Source organism: Galeopterus variegatus, unplaced genomic scaffold (genome assembly GCF_000696425.1).
Source record: "Galeopterus variegatus unplaced genomic scaffold, G_variegatus-3.0.2 Scaffold1640, whole genome shotgun sequence".
NCBI lineage: Eukaryota > Metazoa > Chordata > Mammalia > Dermoptera > Cynocephalidae > Galeopterus > Galeopterus variegatus.
Genome location: NW_007727751.1, coordinates 200069 through 217494, shown reverse-complemented (window position 1 = coordinate 217494; position 17426 = coordinate 200069).

The window sequence follows — 17426 nt, the reverse complement described above, 5'->3', positions numbered from 1 at the left end:
ACTGCTGAGTTAGAAGGATAAAGAGTTCATTTGTTTTAAACCTGAAGCCAGTGCCAGGATTGATGGTGATCCTGGAGAGTCCCAGTAGTTTAGAATATGTTGGTTAAACACAGGTAGAGAGACTTATAGAATAGTGGACACAGGAGCATTTGAAGAGGAGCTGAGTATTCAAAAAATGAAAATGATGAAGAATAAACTCACTTTTCTCAGTGGGAAAAGGGGCGGAAATGTCTGTAAAAAAATAACTAAGATGAGTCACGTTACTTCCAAGAATAGTTTTACTCTAGCCCTTCATTTCTAACAGGAAATGATTGTTGCTTAGGTTGACTTTAACTTGTGCTGTGGGTAAACATGAATGCTATGTATAATTGCAACCACTTTCTAAGATTTTATTACAAGAGAGACCTTTTGATCTGTTAAACATCTTGAGAGGTTTGAAATGCAAAATAGGTCTAAGCTAAGCCTGAAGGCATGGAGGGAGCCTCTTCATAAGAGAGATTTTGGAGTTCTGAAAGTAATCCGGGAGGAAGAGGAACAGAAGAAGTTCAGAAGGGAAGAGGAAAGGGGAGAGACAGGCTCAAAGGCTTGGGCTGTGTGGAATAAATACAAGGATATGAGACATTCACTATGTGATTGACTTGGTCATATCAGCTCTCTGCTCTGTATTCTGCATCTCCATGTTTCTTCTGTGTGTGTGTGTGTGTGTGTTCCTGCTCACATGCTTGGGTATGTTTATAGACATGCCTGAAGGAGGGAACTCAGGTAACTGCAGTGAAATGACTCATAACTAAAATAATAATTCTGTTTCAGCAAGAATTTAGAATAAGAGGTGACTGCCAGAATGTAAGCTTCCAAGGAACTCAGAATTTTTTTTAAAAAGCTTTGAACTTTCATAGAATATGAAATGGATTTTTTGGAGAGAATTTATATTTTAATCTCCAGAGGCAGAGATATCCTTCTTTAAATAAATTTTGACATTTAAATTTAAATACCTTTTGACATTTCTTGGTTAAGGAGCATTTTCTACTCATCTTTAAGGGCTTATATAATTAATGCAAATATTAATAACTCATTAAGTTGGGCTGGTTTGACAAAACTTTGACCATTTAATAGATTTCCTTTAATTTAATTATGTAAACATCATCTGAGTTTATGGCACCTTTTATTTAGGTTTCCCCTTTCATGATGTAAACTGGCTTTACTCAGTTGTGATTTAATCTGTAGTTTCATAGCACATACTTGTCTAAAAGGATGTGTGTGGTGTGTTTGTGTGTGTGTAGGTATAGATCTATTTATATCTATGTGTATATTCTTATTTATGTAACTGCTTAAGAGTGCTGATTTTAATGTGAAGGTTTTCTAAATATTAAGACAGAATCCTTACAATAAATATTACTTACACTGTTTGAGAACCACTTGCCAAAATATGAAAGGAATTCTAAGTTTTATATCCTAGAAGCAACTTGCCTTCAATTTCCTATGGTTTAAAACAAGTAACTGCCAGCAGGTGTACCTGAGCACATTTCAACTGTCAGGCAGTATCCGAGAGATAAATAAAATCACTAAGGTAACCACCTTCTAAAAACCCCGTGAGTCATGAAGGCATTTCTACATAACATCAAACCTAAATTATACTTGGCAGACTAAAATTTTAAACTGCCTCCTTAAAAGTAGGATTCATTTTCCACTATTGTCTGTTTCCAAAGACTCTAAATAGGCATTCAGCATTTGCACTTTACTGGCTTCTTTTTAAAACCAAAATGAGAGTAAAACAAAATAGTGAGATAAGATAATCTTTCGTTATTTTTATATTGAAGCTAGTCAAAGAGAGGTGTCTAAACACATTGGCTAAATGTGTCCCTGTCACTTTAATACAATAAATAATATACTGAGAAAATATGATTAAATGGAAAATTTGGGCCATATCTTTACCCCTGGGGAGAGAAAACAACCTACCCGGATTCAAATGCTTTCTCTTTCTGCTTAGGCAGTTTTGTTCTTAAGCTGTAGATATTCTCTGCTCTCTTTTCAGCCATTTCCCAACTATATTTTCACCCCTGAATCTCCTATATTGTCATCCCACCCCTAATCATGCTACTCACACACCATGTCAATCCTCATCCACCACAAACACATACTCAATTTATCTGATACATAGCTTGTTTCAGTTAGCTGTCATCTTGTTGTAAATGAAGTCCCAGATGTGTGCACTGCTCACTGCTCCCTCAGGGGTAGTAACAGGCACATAAAACATGTAATGCATTTGTAGGTGCAGTGCTAAGTTGCTTCTGTTTATAATCAGTTATCGCAGATGAACTGTGGAACCTAACAATGACTCTCTGACTTATCACTGTAGACCACATGCCAAAGTTTACAAAATTACACCTGGTGTTTTGGGACACCTTTTTATTTCCCCCTAACCCATATAAAATAATAATTCACATGCACCTCCAGAGTATTTTGAGATTAATGTTGATGTACTTTTAAGCCTTCAGGCTAATGCACAAGTCATTTCTGCATGGGCAGAGGGGAAACTGAATGAAACAAGCAATTTGTTATACTTTCCATATTCAACCATCAGAAAAGAACGCTGCCTTTTAAATGTTTTTATCCATCGTACACTGCTGAGAAGTAATGCACACTGTGGTGGTGGTATAATTTTCTGTAGCTTTCTGAAGCTTGCCAATTGCAAAATTACCCTTGATGCAAGTTAATAAATAATGTATGCACTGTTAATAGGTCCAAAATCTTAAGTTCCTGTTAGAGAGAGAGATGGTGCCAAATCATCAGAGAAGTGCTATATTAAATTAGAGAGGGGGGAGAAAGAGAGAGGGAGGAGGAGGGAGGGGGGAGGGAGGAAGGGAGGGGGGTGGGAAGGAGGGAGGGAGGGAGAAAATAAAGATGTGTTCAAGTCCTGGATACTATTTTTATTGTAAGGACCTCAAACCAATACATCTTAAGTAATCAGAAAATTTTTTTCCATTGAGTGTTTGTATATGCTATTGTCTTTTATCTCCTTTTTGGTTTGAAAAAACTTTTATCTATTCTTTGTAACCTTGTGAAAATAAATTTTCAAATCTGGTTTTTGTTTGTGTTTTTTGGGGAGTGATTTCTAGTTCATATTTTTTTTACCTTAATGGAAATATGCACTATTTTATATATGTATCTTTTACAACATATATATCACGTACATGTACATATGTATGTCTTTCTATATCTGTCTTTCATCTGAGTATCACTTACATGTATCACAATATTGTACACAACAATTGGTTTTTTAATTTTTATTTTTTAAACTCATGCCACTATAAACTTTCAGAATGTCTACATGCATCACAGAACAGAGATCCAGATAGTAAATATTTCAGGCTTTGCAGGCCATATGGTCTCTGTCACAAGTGCTTAAGTCTACCATCATCATAAAAGCAGAGAGCTGTTCTCAAGTGAGTCTGCAAGAGGCTGTTTTGTTCTGTGGGTCATAGTTTGTAAACCCCCGTCCCAAGGAAAAAATAATCCAAAACAAAGTTTATTCCCATTGTTTTTCTGTAATTCCCTGGGTTATTGTAAGATGTTTTGAAGGCTTTGGAAATTCTCCATTGTTGGCTGAAAAAGCAGGTAACCTTCATACTTCAGAGGCATCAAAGCAGCCTGCCCCTCTTCATGGAGTCCTGAGATTGCCATGAACCTTATTAAACAGACAAGAGTCCTTTTCCCGTGGGTGTAGGTGGTGGCTCCCAGTGACAGGCTTGCAACTTGGTACAGGAAAGGACCCGGCCACCCTGCACCATTCTCTTTACAGCTGTAAGGGGCCAGGGGTGGTTGGATCTGTGTGCACACAGCTCTTTCGCTTATGAAGAACAATGGCTTTGTTAAGCCCTGTCAGTGAAAAGCTTATAAAACAGCAAACAAATGGGAGATCAGGAAAATAAGCAACCTCCTCTGCCTTTTACCAGATCAATTAGCCCTTCTCAGGTTCAGTGTGAAGAGAGCTGATACTCTTATCCCCATGGAGAAAAGGATCAAAATGATAGATATTTGGTCAATGTGTATATAAAAAATTAACAAATGCCACCGAGGAGAGTGCCTTAGACTGACCACAAAATTGAGGTGCTTTGTGTCTTTCTTTTAACCACTTTTCAATGCACTTTGTTTGATTCCAGCAACCCCAAGAGACTGCATTTCAAAATGGCTTTTTATCTGTAATACCATATGAAGTGCTCTTTAGAAATCTAAACAAAATAATGTCACCTGTGTCTGTGTGTCACTCAGCTTTGCATCACCCTCAAAAAGTCAAAAGGATGTATTAGCATTGGATGCCATTTTGAGAGCAGGCCAGCAGCTGGTAATGAAAGGTGCTTTCTCCAATCTCTTTAATTTTTTAATTTTTAACATTTACTTATCCATTTTGTGGGGTACAGTGTGTTGTTTCAATACATGCATAAACTGAGCAATGATTCACTCAGGGTAGATAGCATAGTTTGTACCCATTAGTCCACCACTTCTCATCCCCTCTACCCACCACCCCCTACCATTATTCTACTCTCTACTTCTATGAGAACCACTTTTTTTTTTCATATTCCACATATGAGTGAGATCATGCAATATTTGTCTTTCCATGCCTGACTTACTTCACTTAATATGATGGTTTCCAGTTCCATCCATGTTGCTGCAAATAACAGAATATAATTTCTTTTTATAGCTCAGTAGTATTCCATTGCATATACATATACCACAGTTTTATTTTAACCCATATATCCCTTGATGGGCATTTAGGTTGATTCCATCTCTTGGCTATTGTGAATGATGAACATGGGGGTGCAGGTGTCTTTTTAATATATTAACAAACACACTCAGCCTCATGTTGATCAAGATGTTTTATCCAATCATCTTTCATGTCATCCTCCGCTGATTATCCATAAAGTATTTTATTTCATTTAAATATTTGATAGTGAGTAATGTTTTATATTAAAATGCAAGCAAGCCATAAACTCATCCACACCATCAAATCCAAAAAGCACGCCCTCAGTGTGTGTTCTGAGTCTTTCTCTGAAGCTCCTGCTAGACTAGAAATCATCATGAACACTCATTTCACTTGGACCACATAGGCTACAGAGAAATGGTCCTTTTCACCTTGGAAAAGGAAAGGAACATGCAAAACGTCAAGGGAAATCAGCTGGTGCCCCAGCGCTGGTTGTGTTGCTGCTCACAAAATATCAAATGCATCGCTATGGTTGGACCGAGAGCAATCACATCCTAGACACTTTGCTAGCTCTGGCAAATACTGGTGGGCTTACTTTCTATCTTTTATTTCTAATGATATTTTAAAACCTTACATCCATATGCAATAATACATAGACAATATTTATAAGGTTGCCTAAAAAGCGACTTCTGGTCCTGGAGTGTTCCATGCTTTTTGTATCAATCCTTTTTTCAGACCCCTCTCCCTTCTGCTCGCTCAGACATGTGTATTGTCACAACATGTGGGTAGTGAAATAACCGGACGGCTGCTGAAGGAAGAGGCAGAACCATCCTCCCTGGAGAACATCTGCGAGGGTGGGAGGTCCCCAGGATAACCCTCAGGTTCAAGGATTTGCTAGAAGAACTCAGAATTTGCCTAACTTGTTATACTCACGGTTACATTGTATTGAAGGATACAGATTAAAATCAGTGAGAGAAAAAGTGCATAGGGTGGGGCAAGGAGAGACCAGGTGGGGAGTTTCCAATTGTCCTCCCCCAGTGGAGGTACACGGATGGTGTTGATGTCTCATAGCAATGATGAGTGGCAACCCTCATGGGGTATTGCCAGCCAGAGACATTCAGCAAGCTCTTGGTGTCCAGAGATTTTATTGAGGGTTGGTCACGCAGACGTGGCTGAACCCCATCTGTCTAACCTCAGTCTCTGGCCCCTCTAGGGTCAAGATGATATGACATGACCTGTAGAGGGTTAGAAATCTTAATTCTCATTTGGTTTTTAGAATAGGGTTTTTAGATAATGCATGTATGGGACAAAAGTCCTCAATTAAGGTACAAAAGTCCACAGCCAGTGGGCAAGAGCCCATCTAGTCAACTCTAATCACTGCTTAGGTACGGGACTGTATACTTTAATGATTTTAGAGCTAACAGGTGGTTGAAATACCGATCCTGTTAAGAGATTTTAAAGAATTGCTGTAGGGAAAAATGTGAAAAAATGTTTGCTAAGGGCAAGCTGTTTGTTGGTGGAAACTTCAGAGACAATTATACTTAGATTTAATCATAAGAATGTAACTTATGCTTACATCATTTGAGAGGTTATGTTTTAGATAATAACAGTTTGATCAACTTAGATTTTCACAAATTGTACTTTGGAATGTCATGTTGTTAATTTTAGTGATGTTACTAGTTTTTACTGTTTAAGCTATATTTAGCCATCAATAAATTTTGTCATATTGCCCATGTCTTTCTGTCCTTTTGAAATGATTGAATCAACTGATTTTTCTTGTGAAACTTCCTTGTTTTTGCAATAGAAAACAGAAGCTAACTTTGAATCAGGGCTATACCCAGTTTTCTCCTACTAACAGAGGAGTTGCTGAGGTGCAGTCCCTTTGGGCTTCTCATTGCATTCATGTTGCTTTGAGTAATCCTTTTGTGTCTCCATTACACAGCAAGGAGTGTGACAATGGCCCAAGGCTCCAATCATGAATCACATGGTTAGCATATATCTTCTCTGTGAGGATCCTAAAAGTTGTCACCATCCTGTGTTCATCAGGGAAGTCCTGGGTATTAACAACCTTACTGTTTAGCTACCCTCCCCTGACATATCTCATATAACCCACTCCTTTTTGCCATAGCTCTACCCTTGAATAACCCATACAGTTTGCCTGTTTGTTTTTCTTGTTCTTACTTTTTCTATCATTTTTATTCAGTTTGAATTCATTTTATGATAAAATCAAAGATGTTATTATTTTAAAAAATCAAATTAAAATTAAAGCTAAATAAATGGCATGTGCATGTGCTGTATTTGTCTGACTTTTATTTGTTTACATGGCAAAAAATGGTTAGTGCATTGGAAATATTATAGGAGAAAAGCTGAAGTAGATTTCAAAGCACTGATATGTTGGAGTATAAAGTATATTTTCCTTCTTCAATTATTCTTTAGATGTCAATGTAAGAAGGATGAAAACATGTTCAGTTTTTATGGGGGTGATTTAAAGGTATACATCTATATATAATTTGGTTCTTTTATCTCAATTCCTTAACTGTTACTCGCTGTTAGTTTTAAGATTCCTTTCTGACCCCTGCTTTTTGTCTCAAGCTTTTAATTACAGTTCTGTATCTTCAGCTCCTGGGTATCACAAAGCACTCAGAATCTACCTAACAGAAATTTGCTTTCCGTTGACTTAGTTTTTACTTTTCTTGTTTTTTTTTCAAGATAGTCTGAAGAAACACCTTCATTTATTTCCAGTCTTAGAACCAATAGTCTCACTAGTAGTCTTTCCTTTACTCCATAACTCTGTTGCATGTTTACTGCTTTGTACCAGAAATAAATAGAAAAGGACTGTTTTATGCTGAGTAATTACTCTTCCTCAAACGACACCAAACTCACAGTAAATTGGCCTTCACATCACACATGAGGAATTTTCTCTTTCTTTCTTTCTTCCAGATAATAATAAACGGTAGCTGTTACTAATTGAAATTCATATGTATGTGGTAGAATATTCACTAATAGACATAGAAAATTGATAATAACAAGGCCAGGTTTAGAATTATAGATCTGGCATTTCCTAGCTGGACAAGTTGTCCTATCTCTCTAATGTTTTCTTTTTCCTTTTTTCTCTGCATCATTACAATCAGTAATAGAATTCCAAATTTATTAGCTTGTTAAAAAAGTAAATGAAGTAATGTGTGACATTAGTAACTTATAAGGCAAAGGCTTATTTCTCTCCCAAGCCACATGCACATGGCAGTTAGTTAGGGGTTCTGTTCCATATCTCCTCAACGTTAGACCCAGACTGATGGAGCAGCTGTCATCACAAAATAGGAGTGGCTGTGGTAGAGGCAATAGCTCAGCTATGGGGTCTTTTTCACCATCTGGGAGCCACTGAAGCTGCACACACATCCACCTATGTGCCCACCTGAAGCCACCCTGCTCCACTCAACCACCAGGGGACCCCAGAGTGAAAACTCACCTCGTGCTCAGAGGGAACTATTTTGTGACTGGAGTTACTGACTTTCTCCCTTGAGATATTTATCTAAGAGCCTTGAGATCATAGTAAGTATTTCCTGAATTTTAGTTAAGGTGGTTATTACTTTGCCACAAGACTGTGAACAAGTCATATTACTTGGCTTTCGTTCCTGTCTCAGTAGGAGGGGATTTCTAAATTGTGTAGTTACTGTTGCATAATCTCAGATTTGAACTTAAAAAGCTTTTTAAAAATGTCCATGATAAATTAAATGGAAAAAGTAGGTTATCAATTATAATATAAAATGAAATTCAGGATTTTATAAAATAAGATTTTATTTATACCTCCTCCATCCCTACACATTCATAAACATGTTCATGGTGATTTTCTTTGATCTTTATCAGTAGAAAATTTTCTCCCCAGAAATAGCTAGTTAAGGGTTAAGGGAAAGTACATGCCTTTTGCACATTTAATTATCCTCTTTTTAATCGATATTAAGAAGGAGGAGGACAATGATTAGGGGTCGCAGTGGTTAGAGAAATGAGCTTTCCTATGTTTTTTCTTTAATTTTTGTTCAGGGCTTTGCCTCACATTTTGGCTTAAAGTACTTAGAGACCGTATTTAACATTTCATCACTGAATTTTGTATAAATTTTTTCCTTTAAGACATTTAATTTTGCTTATTTGGTAAGTTATTTAAGCTCAAAAGTACTTTATGTCAATTTTCTCATTTAATATATGCAGGTTAATGGGAACACCTATTTAATATGTAGCCCTTTTAAAAATGCTTACTTGACAAATAATAATTGTATGTATTATAAGCAACAATGTGACATTGTAATACATGTATAAGTACACATTGTGAAATGATTAAAACTGGCTAATTAACATAACATATACCACTTTTTAAATAGTAATTCTAAACTCCAGGACTTAATTCCAATACTTGAAACTTGAAAGGAAACAGAACAATTTTAACACTTGACATAACTTTAGAAATAATCATTTTGAATCTTTTTTTTTCATTTTCTTTACTATTTTTATTTTGGCAGAAATTTAAAAGGCTGGAAAATATGTATTTATTTTTCTTTTAAAAATTATTCTTGTCACTGTGTTGTGAACATTCTCTAGGTAAATTAGGCGTAATAGATTTCAAATTTTATTATATTCAAATTGGCTGCTTTTGTCACAGTAAAACCAAAACAATAAAAGGGTATTAGAAACAACAAATATTAACAGTCTTATGATTTTCAGTTTCTTTAACATTAGTAGTCATGTTCTACTCTAAGGATTATGAAGAATAAATTATAGAAGAGATTATGTGATTAGTGATTAATTCTTTCCTGAAGGATTGAGAACCAAAGAATGCTGTAATATTTCTTCATTAAAGAAATAAGCACCTTCCTAATAATGTGAACAAATCTCACTGAAGCATGGTAATAAAGGACAGGTACAAAGCTGAGGGCGAATTGACAGTTGTCTTCAAATCTCCTTTTAGCCAAATGTTTCAAGTCTCTCCCAATTCAGATCTTTCATTAGAGTTTATAACATCATTAATTGGAGTTAACAGCATGACTTTTTGGTCAGTTTATGTGTACCTTTTTAGCTTACTAAGGCTTTAATTATGGCCTGTAACCTTGTTCTGCTTTCATTATTCTATCACATCCCAAATTCTATGACCTGGATTAAATAGTTTTCTTGCAGTTGGATTATTTATCTACCAAGTGGTATATTAGCTGTTGTTACTGAAATGATCGAAACGTAAAGATTTTCCTGAGCTTTAGGATCATGAAAATGTATTTTCTCTTCATTTACTTACTAAATTAAATTTTTGTTTAGTTAGCTTTACCTAAAACACACACACACACATGCATATAATATATATGTGCATAGATAAAATATATTTGCATGTGCATAGGTAGATAGAAAGATAGATAAATGGATGTTTCGAATTGCTAGTCCATTTATCAGCCCTTGTCTGTTGGGATCCCTTATTATTTTTCCTGGTCTATATTTATTTTTTGCCCTCAGTGCTTATAAAAAGAAATGCATAGCTTCTCTCACTTACTTGTTTCAGTTTTGAAGCCGCTGGAGGAAGTGGGCAGATCCTTGTCCTGCGTTTGCACCTGTAGTTGTATCTCCCAAAGCCCTCTTTGGAGTTGCTGGCCCTGAGATATTTCTCAGTCTTTTGTAAGTGAAGATGTAGACCAAAGTGGTGAAGCCCAGGGAAAGAAAAGCACTGAGGCACAGTTTCTCCTCTCTGGTACCCTGATACAAGCTCTCCCTTTCTGCTCCTGTATAGGGTATCTCAGAATCCAAACCGTTCTCCTCACCACTGCTTTGCACAAAGTTCAAGCACGCACTTAACATCAGAAGAAACTTCTTTATGTTGTTTAATAAAAATTATTTCCAAAGTAATGCATCCACATGGTAGCAAATTTAAAAATACAGAAGCACATAGGATTAAATAATACTAACAATAGTCTCTTGCCTAACACCTTCCTAATGCCTTCAGTAATCTTTTTTTGAAACAGTTTTTGTTATTTTCCCTATTCTCCTGGTATTTTCCAGTCAAAATAATATGATTATATGTCTACTTACAAATTTATGAACATTATTCAATGTCTATTTATTTCCTGCTTGAAAAATGGGGATTTAGATCAATAACACTTACCTGCTTTATTACTCCATCAATGTTTAAAATAAATATATTATTTTAAATTACATTATTTGTTGCCTTTCTACCTGGAAATAATGTATTCTTTTTCCATAATTTTACTGAGCATCTCAATACATCCAAGTTTAGTGAGTTCCATGTTTATATTTCTATTATCAAGACTGTTAGCATTTGTAGTTCAGGAAAGGTTGTTTCCAACTACACATTTAAGCAAAGAGTTTGTCAATTTTTATACATTTTCAAAAGAGATATTAAATATTAAATATTTGTTTAATAGGCCAGTTTAAATGTTTCTTCTATTAAAAAAGTTCCCTTCTCTAATGGACATGTTAATAAGGAGTGAAATTCAGAAAACACTGACAAAGCAGGTTAGACAAAATTGAAACAAAAAGGTAAGAGAACAAAGAAACTGCATAACAAACTCACCAAAACAAACAAACAAACAAACAAAAAACAACCCAGTAGTTGACTTTTTCATCTGAAAGATCAACACAATTGTTAAACCACAAGAGAAAGTTGCGCTTCTACCTTTAAAGTTTTCAGTTGAGCGTTCATGTTGCCTAAGGTGAGTCAAGAATGTTAGGACAATTTATTTCTTTAATGAAATAAAGAATTGTGGTAATTAACATTAACGTATATGATAAATATGCATTATGTATCCACTTTCATTTTATGTACATATCTGAACAACCTCAGCCTTGCCACAATGTTAAAGATCAATGATTTTTCTCTTATTTCTATGAAACATCCCTCACCTGTGTACATGCACATCAATCCTGCTCTATGAAGACCTGTATACTTGAATGATGGTGAGTACTTGAAGAGCGTACATAAGAGTAGATCTTTCATTTCTGAAGGCTTTGTGAAATGTTTGGTCTACCCAATTCTGTTACCTTTTATTCAACTCTATTTCAGGCAAGACTTAGACCTCTCCAAAATACAAAGCTGACAAATGGAAGCTGGGTGTTAAAATGTGCTCCAGTCTTCTGGTTGTATGTCAGTATCTCCTGGACCAGGCTAGAGAGAAATTTGAAAACTGTATAAATCAAAAAATACACACACACACACACACACACAAATATCTTCAATCAAGTTATTCGTGGTGGGTTAATTAAAAAATTATCAATTTTACCTTATTTTCTGATTTTTTCTTTACTTATTTAAATAATTTCACCTATTAGGCATTTTTGAAAATGATCATAAGCACATGTTTAGAATCACCTAAAATTGCTACTTAATGAGCAGCAGAATCAATTTATCAATATGAAAATATAGAAATTTCAACAAGCAAAGGTGCTATGCCAGATGTATTGAAAACAGCAAAACTAAAAATTAATGATACTCATTTGCAAAGAAATTACACTTTGTAAGTGGGCAAGACATGTATGTAAGTAATACTGATGCAGGACTCAGTATAAGCATCATAATAGAGCTGCAAACAAAGTGATGTGAGTACTAAGATATAGCCATATATCGTTTCAGGGAATTATTTAAGGCACAGAAATAAATTACAAAATATGTCAATATTATTCTATTATTTTCTTTAAAAAACTGTTCAGTGCAGAACATCTTCAATAACATTATGAATTAAACCAAAACTTAATTTAATGCTTAATATTCACTAAAATCTTCCTAAAGGCACATAGAATATTTGAAAATTATTTTTAAAACTCTCTTTAAAGTAAGGCAAATTGTGTTGTTATTTTCTGTAATACAAACTTTTTATTTTTGAAAACTAGATAAAACATATTTCAAGTTGCTTAGGGTTCAGAGACTAGGAAATTCAAAATGAATATTACTTCACTAATGACAGTGCTTGTATTTCTTTTTCCAAAGCCTGTCTTCTCCTTAAACCCCATGCAACAATGCCAGTTCCCAAACTTGACTCTTCGTTCTCTGACTCATTAGCACTGACTGTCAGCTCTTTCTGGGCCTTTTTACATTTTGATTCGTCAAGTTCTTTCTTACCTCCCTATGTGGTTAAAGTTTCCTCAGGGGAAATGATGATACAGTGTTATGTATGTCTCAGATATGATAGAAATTTCACATATGTTTATGCTTATTGGAGATGATGAGGATCTTAAGGGGAAAGCCACATACTTACTCATGGAGTATCATGAGAAATCAATACAATGATTTATCAAACATAAATCAAGTCGACCTGCCAAGGGATGAATTTTCTTCTACATTCTGCTTATTTTAAAGTTAATTTTTAACTTCCTAATATTCTGGCTGTGAGTAAGCAAAGCCCAAGTTTCATATAAAGAAGAATATTTTGATATTACAACCAGGAGAATATTTGCTTCTGTACATGTATGTAGGTTTTCTGTTTCTACCAATTCTTAGCAGATCTAAATACTAATCTCACTATGTCCTTCACCATTGCCATTAGGAACCATATCGCCTTTTGACCCAAGAGCCAGAGGGCTATTACACATTTCTCAAAAAACACGTTATAAAACCTTCAACCCTAGGTAGGCATTCACCTAGTAATATTCAGATGAATTGAAACTCCTTCCGTGACAATTATGGAGCAACTCCTGATAGAACAATTTTATACAGGATGATAAAATGTCCCTAGCTGCCATGAAAATCAAGTACAATGTATTTTGAGAAGTAAAACAAAATAAAATTAAATTTAAAAAAATAATAAAATTAAAAATTAAAAAAAAAATGCCTTGAGAAAGCTGTTTCTCCTGTATTCACAGTTATTCTTAATTTGTCTTGGCCAAATAGAGTTTCTAGAAAAGTAAAAATTAAACAGAAAAAAATGTTATGTATAATGTATTAACACACACATAATTCATTTATTTTTGAAGTAATGTGTATGGAATGTAGCACATCAAAGGAGGAAATAGCTTCAGCAGGCGATAATGAAACAGAACTGCTACATCATCATACTGTCCAATATTGGCTTCCATGTTTATTATATGACAACCAGGCCATTTTCTGATGTGAGTTTATCTTACTTTATATAAGCACACTTTCCTCGTAAATGTCTCAATAGTAAACCTTCAGAATATTTTTCAGGTGTCGTTTTATGTTCCCAAAAGAATAGAAAAATAGATCTTTGCTACTCAAAGCGTAGCTTGCAAACCAGCAGCGTCAGCTGCAAGCCTGTTAGAAATGTAGAATTTCAGGTTCCACCCCAGCATTTTTAACAAGATTTCCAGATAATTCATGTGCTCCCTACAGTTTGGAAAGTGTGGTCATAAACGATCCCCTTCCTCAATTTTAACTGCCCGCCTTCATGGATCTGGTGTGGATGCACGTCCTCACAGTCTGGGTGAGCTTATGGTGATGGGAGCTAGTGAAGGGGTGAGTGGTGGACACCCATGGGACACAGATGCTGCATGAGCGTGGTCAGAAACAAAATTCAGCAGTTGCCGGCTCACTGTTTGCTCAAATGACTAGCCAACATAGCTTTCACTTTCAAAATGGGCATCATTTCTTAAATATGTTTGTTCCAGAACTCTGATCTCTGTGCAGAGAATAACTGTATTTCTCTTAAAAACTTATGAACAGCATAAAATGGCTTTTATAGTGGATGACATCAGAAGAACGGCTCCTAAGGGATAACCAGCTGTTCTTAGCTTGGACAAGGTACAACTCTATGGAACGCTAGATTTAAGGTGCACAGTATTAAAACAGAATAGTCCTGTAAATGTTTATTCAATATTCCTTTAGGATGCTTTATTTCCAAAGAATAGTCTCAAGATCAAGAGTTAATATCAAGCATAAAATACTTATTGCTACCAAAACCAAAACAAAAAGCTCATATTGAGATCTAGGCAATACCTGATTCTGATTCATTTATTCTGTGTTGGAATAAAAGATTCCCATCTGTAGTACAGTTAGCTGTGGCAGCACAATAGAAGTACTTTCTAATTCACAAGCCACTCAGGTGATGGGAGGCAGCTTAGTTGGACTCAACTAGGAGATGGTGACGAGAACTTAACTAAGCTATCTGCTGACCACAGATCAACAACTCCAGAGACTGGTAACATGTCCAGGTTTCAAATATCCTTCAAAACCAGAATGCAACAGGTTGTTTCTCCCTGAACTCCCAACTTTCTGCTCCTTTAATTGCATCATATCCTATGAATTGTTGCTCTTGTAAGAACAAACAGAATAAAAGCCTCAATGATAAATGACAATCTCAAAATAAAACATATTTCAGAAACTCAAAATGGTCATATACCTATTATTCTTAAACGTGTTTAAAGTTAGCTCCAAAATGTTTGCACTTAAAACATTATTAAACAACTACAAATGCAACATACCTTTATAATTTGTTACTGTAGGGTAGTACTTGAGAGAAAAATACACATTCATCTATAACCTCATATAAAATTTCTCAAAGTACAAAAGCAACCAGTTTTTCCTTAAATTGTGCATATTCTTATTTTGAAATTAGTTTCTAGGTAAAAATGTATGATTCATGTATATTACATGTACTCAAAATATTCTGAATATTAAAGACCTTGAAAGCATACTTGTAGCTGATTTTAAAAAGAAAGCTATACAATTATTTTTTTAAAAAGCATTTAAGTAAAAATTTAGAAAATGCTTTAGCTACATAATAATGATTTCTACTGCTTTCTTTACCAATAGAATTTATTTTTTTAAGCAATAACTCACAGAATGAGGTTTTATTTAGCAATAACTATCTCTTCCTGAGAAATAAGAGTTGATGGATGGTGTCCTTGTTTATAAGATTTTATTTTTATAGGACTGAAATGACTGACATGAAACATTTGACCCAATTTGGTAAAGCAATAATAGAGATACTTTCTAACATTAGAATAATGTAAGATAATGAGATAGCTGGAAAGAATAAAGATAATTTTTATTTTTCCTAACCAACAGTTGCTATGTCTGCTGGTTGACCATATTTCATATATTAGGAGTTCATGAGTCATTAATTTGCCTTATATATGAATTACAAGATAGACCTTATTAAGAATAAAGTTGCACAGGACATTGGAATAATAAGCTAATAGATCACTTTGTATGTTTTCAATACACTTGCCTTATAAAGTCTTATAAACCTATATTTACCCCCAATTTAGACTTATTTCCTTAAAAAGGTCAAAAGGCATTCTAGAAGGCTAGAAAATTGTACCTGTATTATATAACATGTTCATTTTGTAATACTGGTGAAGTAATATCCCATTGTAGTCAAAGGTAGATTTATATTTTGTATGCTCATAAAAGCAAAATTTAAAAATCATATTTTTAAAAAATCTTTGCTGAATGTTGAAATGTATGTCATAAAAACAGCTGGTATAAAGTTTGTGTAAACAGTTCAATATGTTCTTGGATGGCAGAGATAATTTTGTTTAGTGTAACATGACTACGTGACATGCATAGTCATAAATTAATGGAATTTAGCCAATCCGAATTTTTTAACTGAGTCAACAAAGGTTTTAGCTAATTGGACGAGGTTATATGATTACTTACTAATTTCAGTCACTAATTACAAACCAGTTTCTCATATAGGCAAACTAGTCCTGGTATTTCTATTGAACAGTGACTGAAATAGGCCAGATTCCAATTTTTAAAGATTTTTACTTATGTTGCTTACTCATTAGATATCATTGTCCAAATAGCATTGAGTATTTAGATTTTTCATTACTGTTATACACCTGTAGGTTAACATGCACTTCAGTAATTCTTTCATTTAGCTAAAAAATAAAAACATGCATATGTAAACAATTTAGCATGCATAACTGAAAGGTTTGCAATATTTAGAATTCTTATATGTTTTCCATATCTCAATTACATTATAGTAGGCTTACATCACACTGGAAATATAATTACTAATAATTTTAGAAAATTATTTTTATTAATGCTTACATGTGTATTTGTAAATGTATGTTTATGACTTTAACATCCAAGAGTGTGAAATACATAATAGATCATACGTATGACAAAACTAGAATAAAATCATAACTATGATGTATTAGTTTAAAGACGAAAGAAATACTATAACGCATGCTGAAGATGCATTTTAATGATGGGTTAGACATGACGGGTTAGAACATGGAGCAATATCTGACACATCATCACAAGGGTTCAACAAGTGGTTAACATTATTATCATCATAATTATTAACATTATTGTCTGTGGTGATGTCCCTACACTTAACAGAATAGACTCTACCACTACTGTTCTAGTAGTAATAGCAACAATTACCACTAACATGGAAGTGGGACAGAAAAAGTAACCTGAGATAACTGGAAAATTGTTCACTTCTAAATCTCGTTTATATTCTGAAAATTTTTGTAAGTATGTTTTCAAGCTAAAATTGCATCACTTGACCTAAAAATCTTCTTATACGTAGAACGACCAATTCTGTAACGAGAAAAAAATATCATTTCTTAATCTGTTACCTTTCAAAATTACTTACTTCCTTCTGAAAATAATCTTAAGCTTAAATTTAAAACTATTCTGTTTTTTTCCCGTTATATAAGAATGCTTATTGCTTTCATTCCACAATTTAGTTCACTATGATAGATTAAAGGCTTCTTTATATATATATATATATATGTGTGAGTATATATATATATATATATATATATATATATA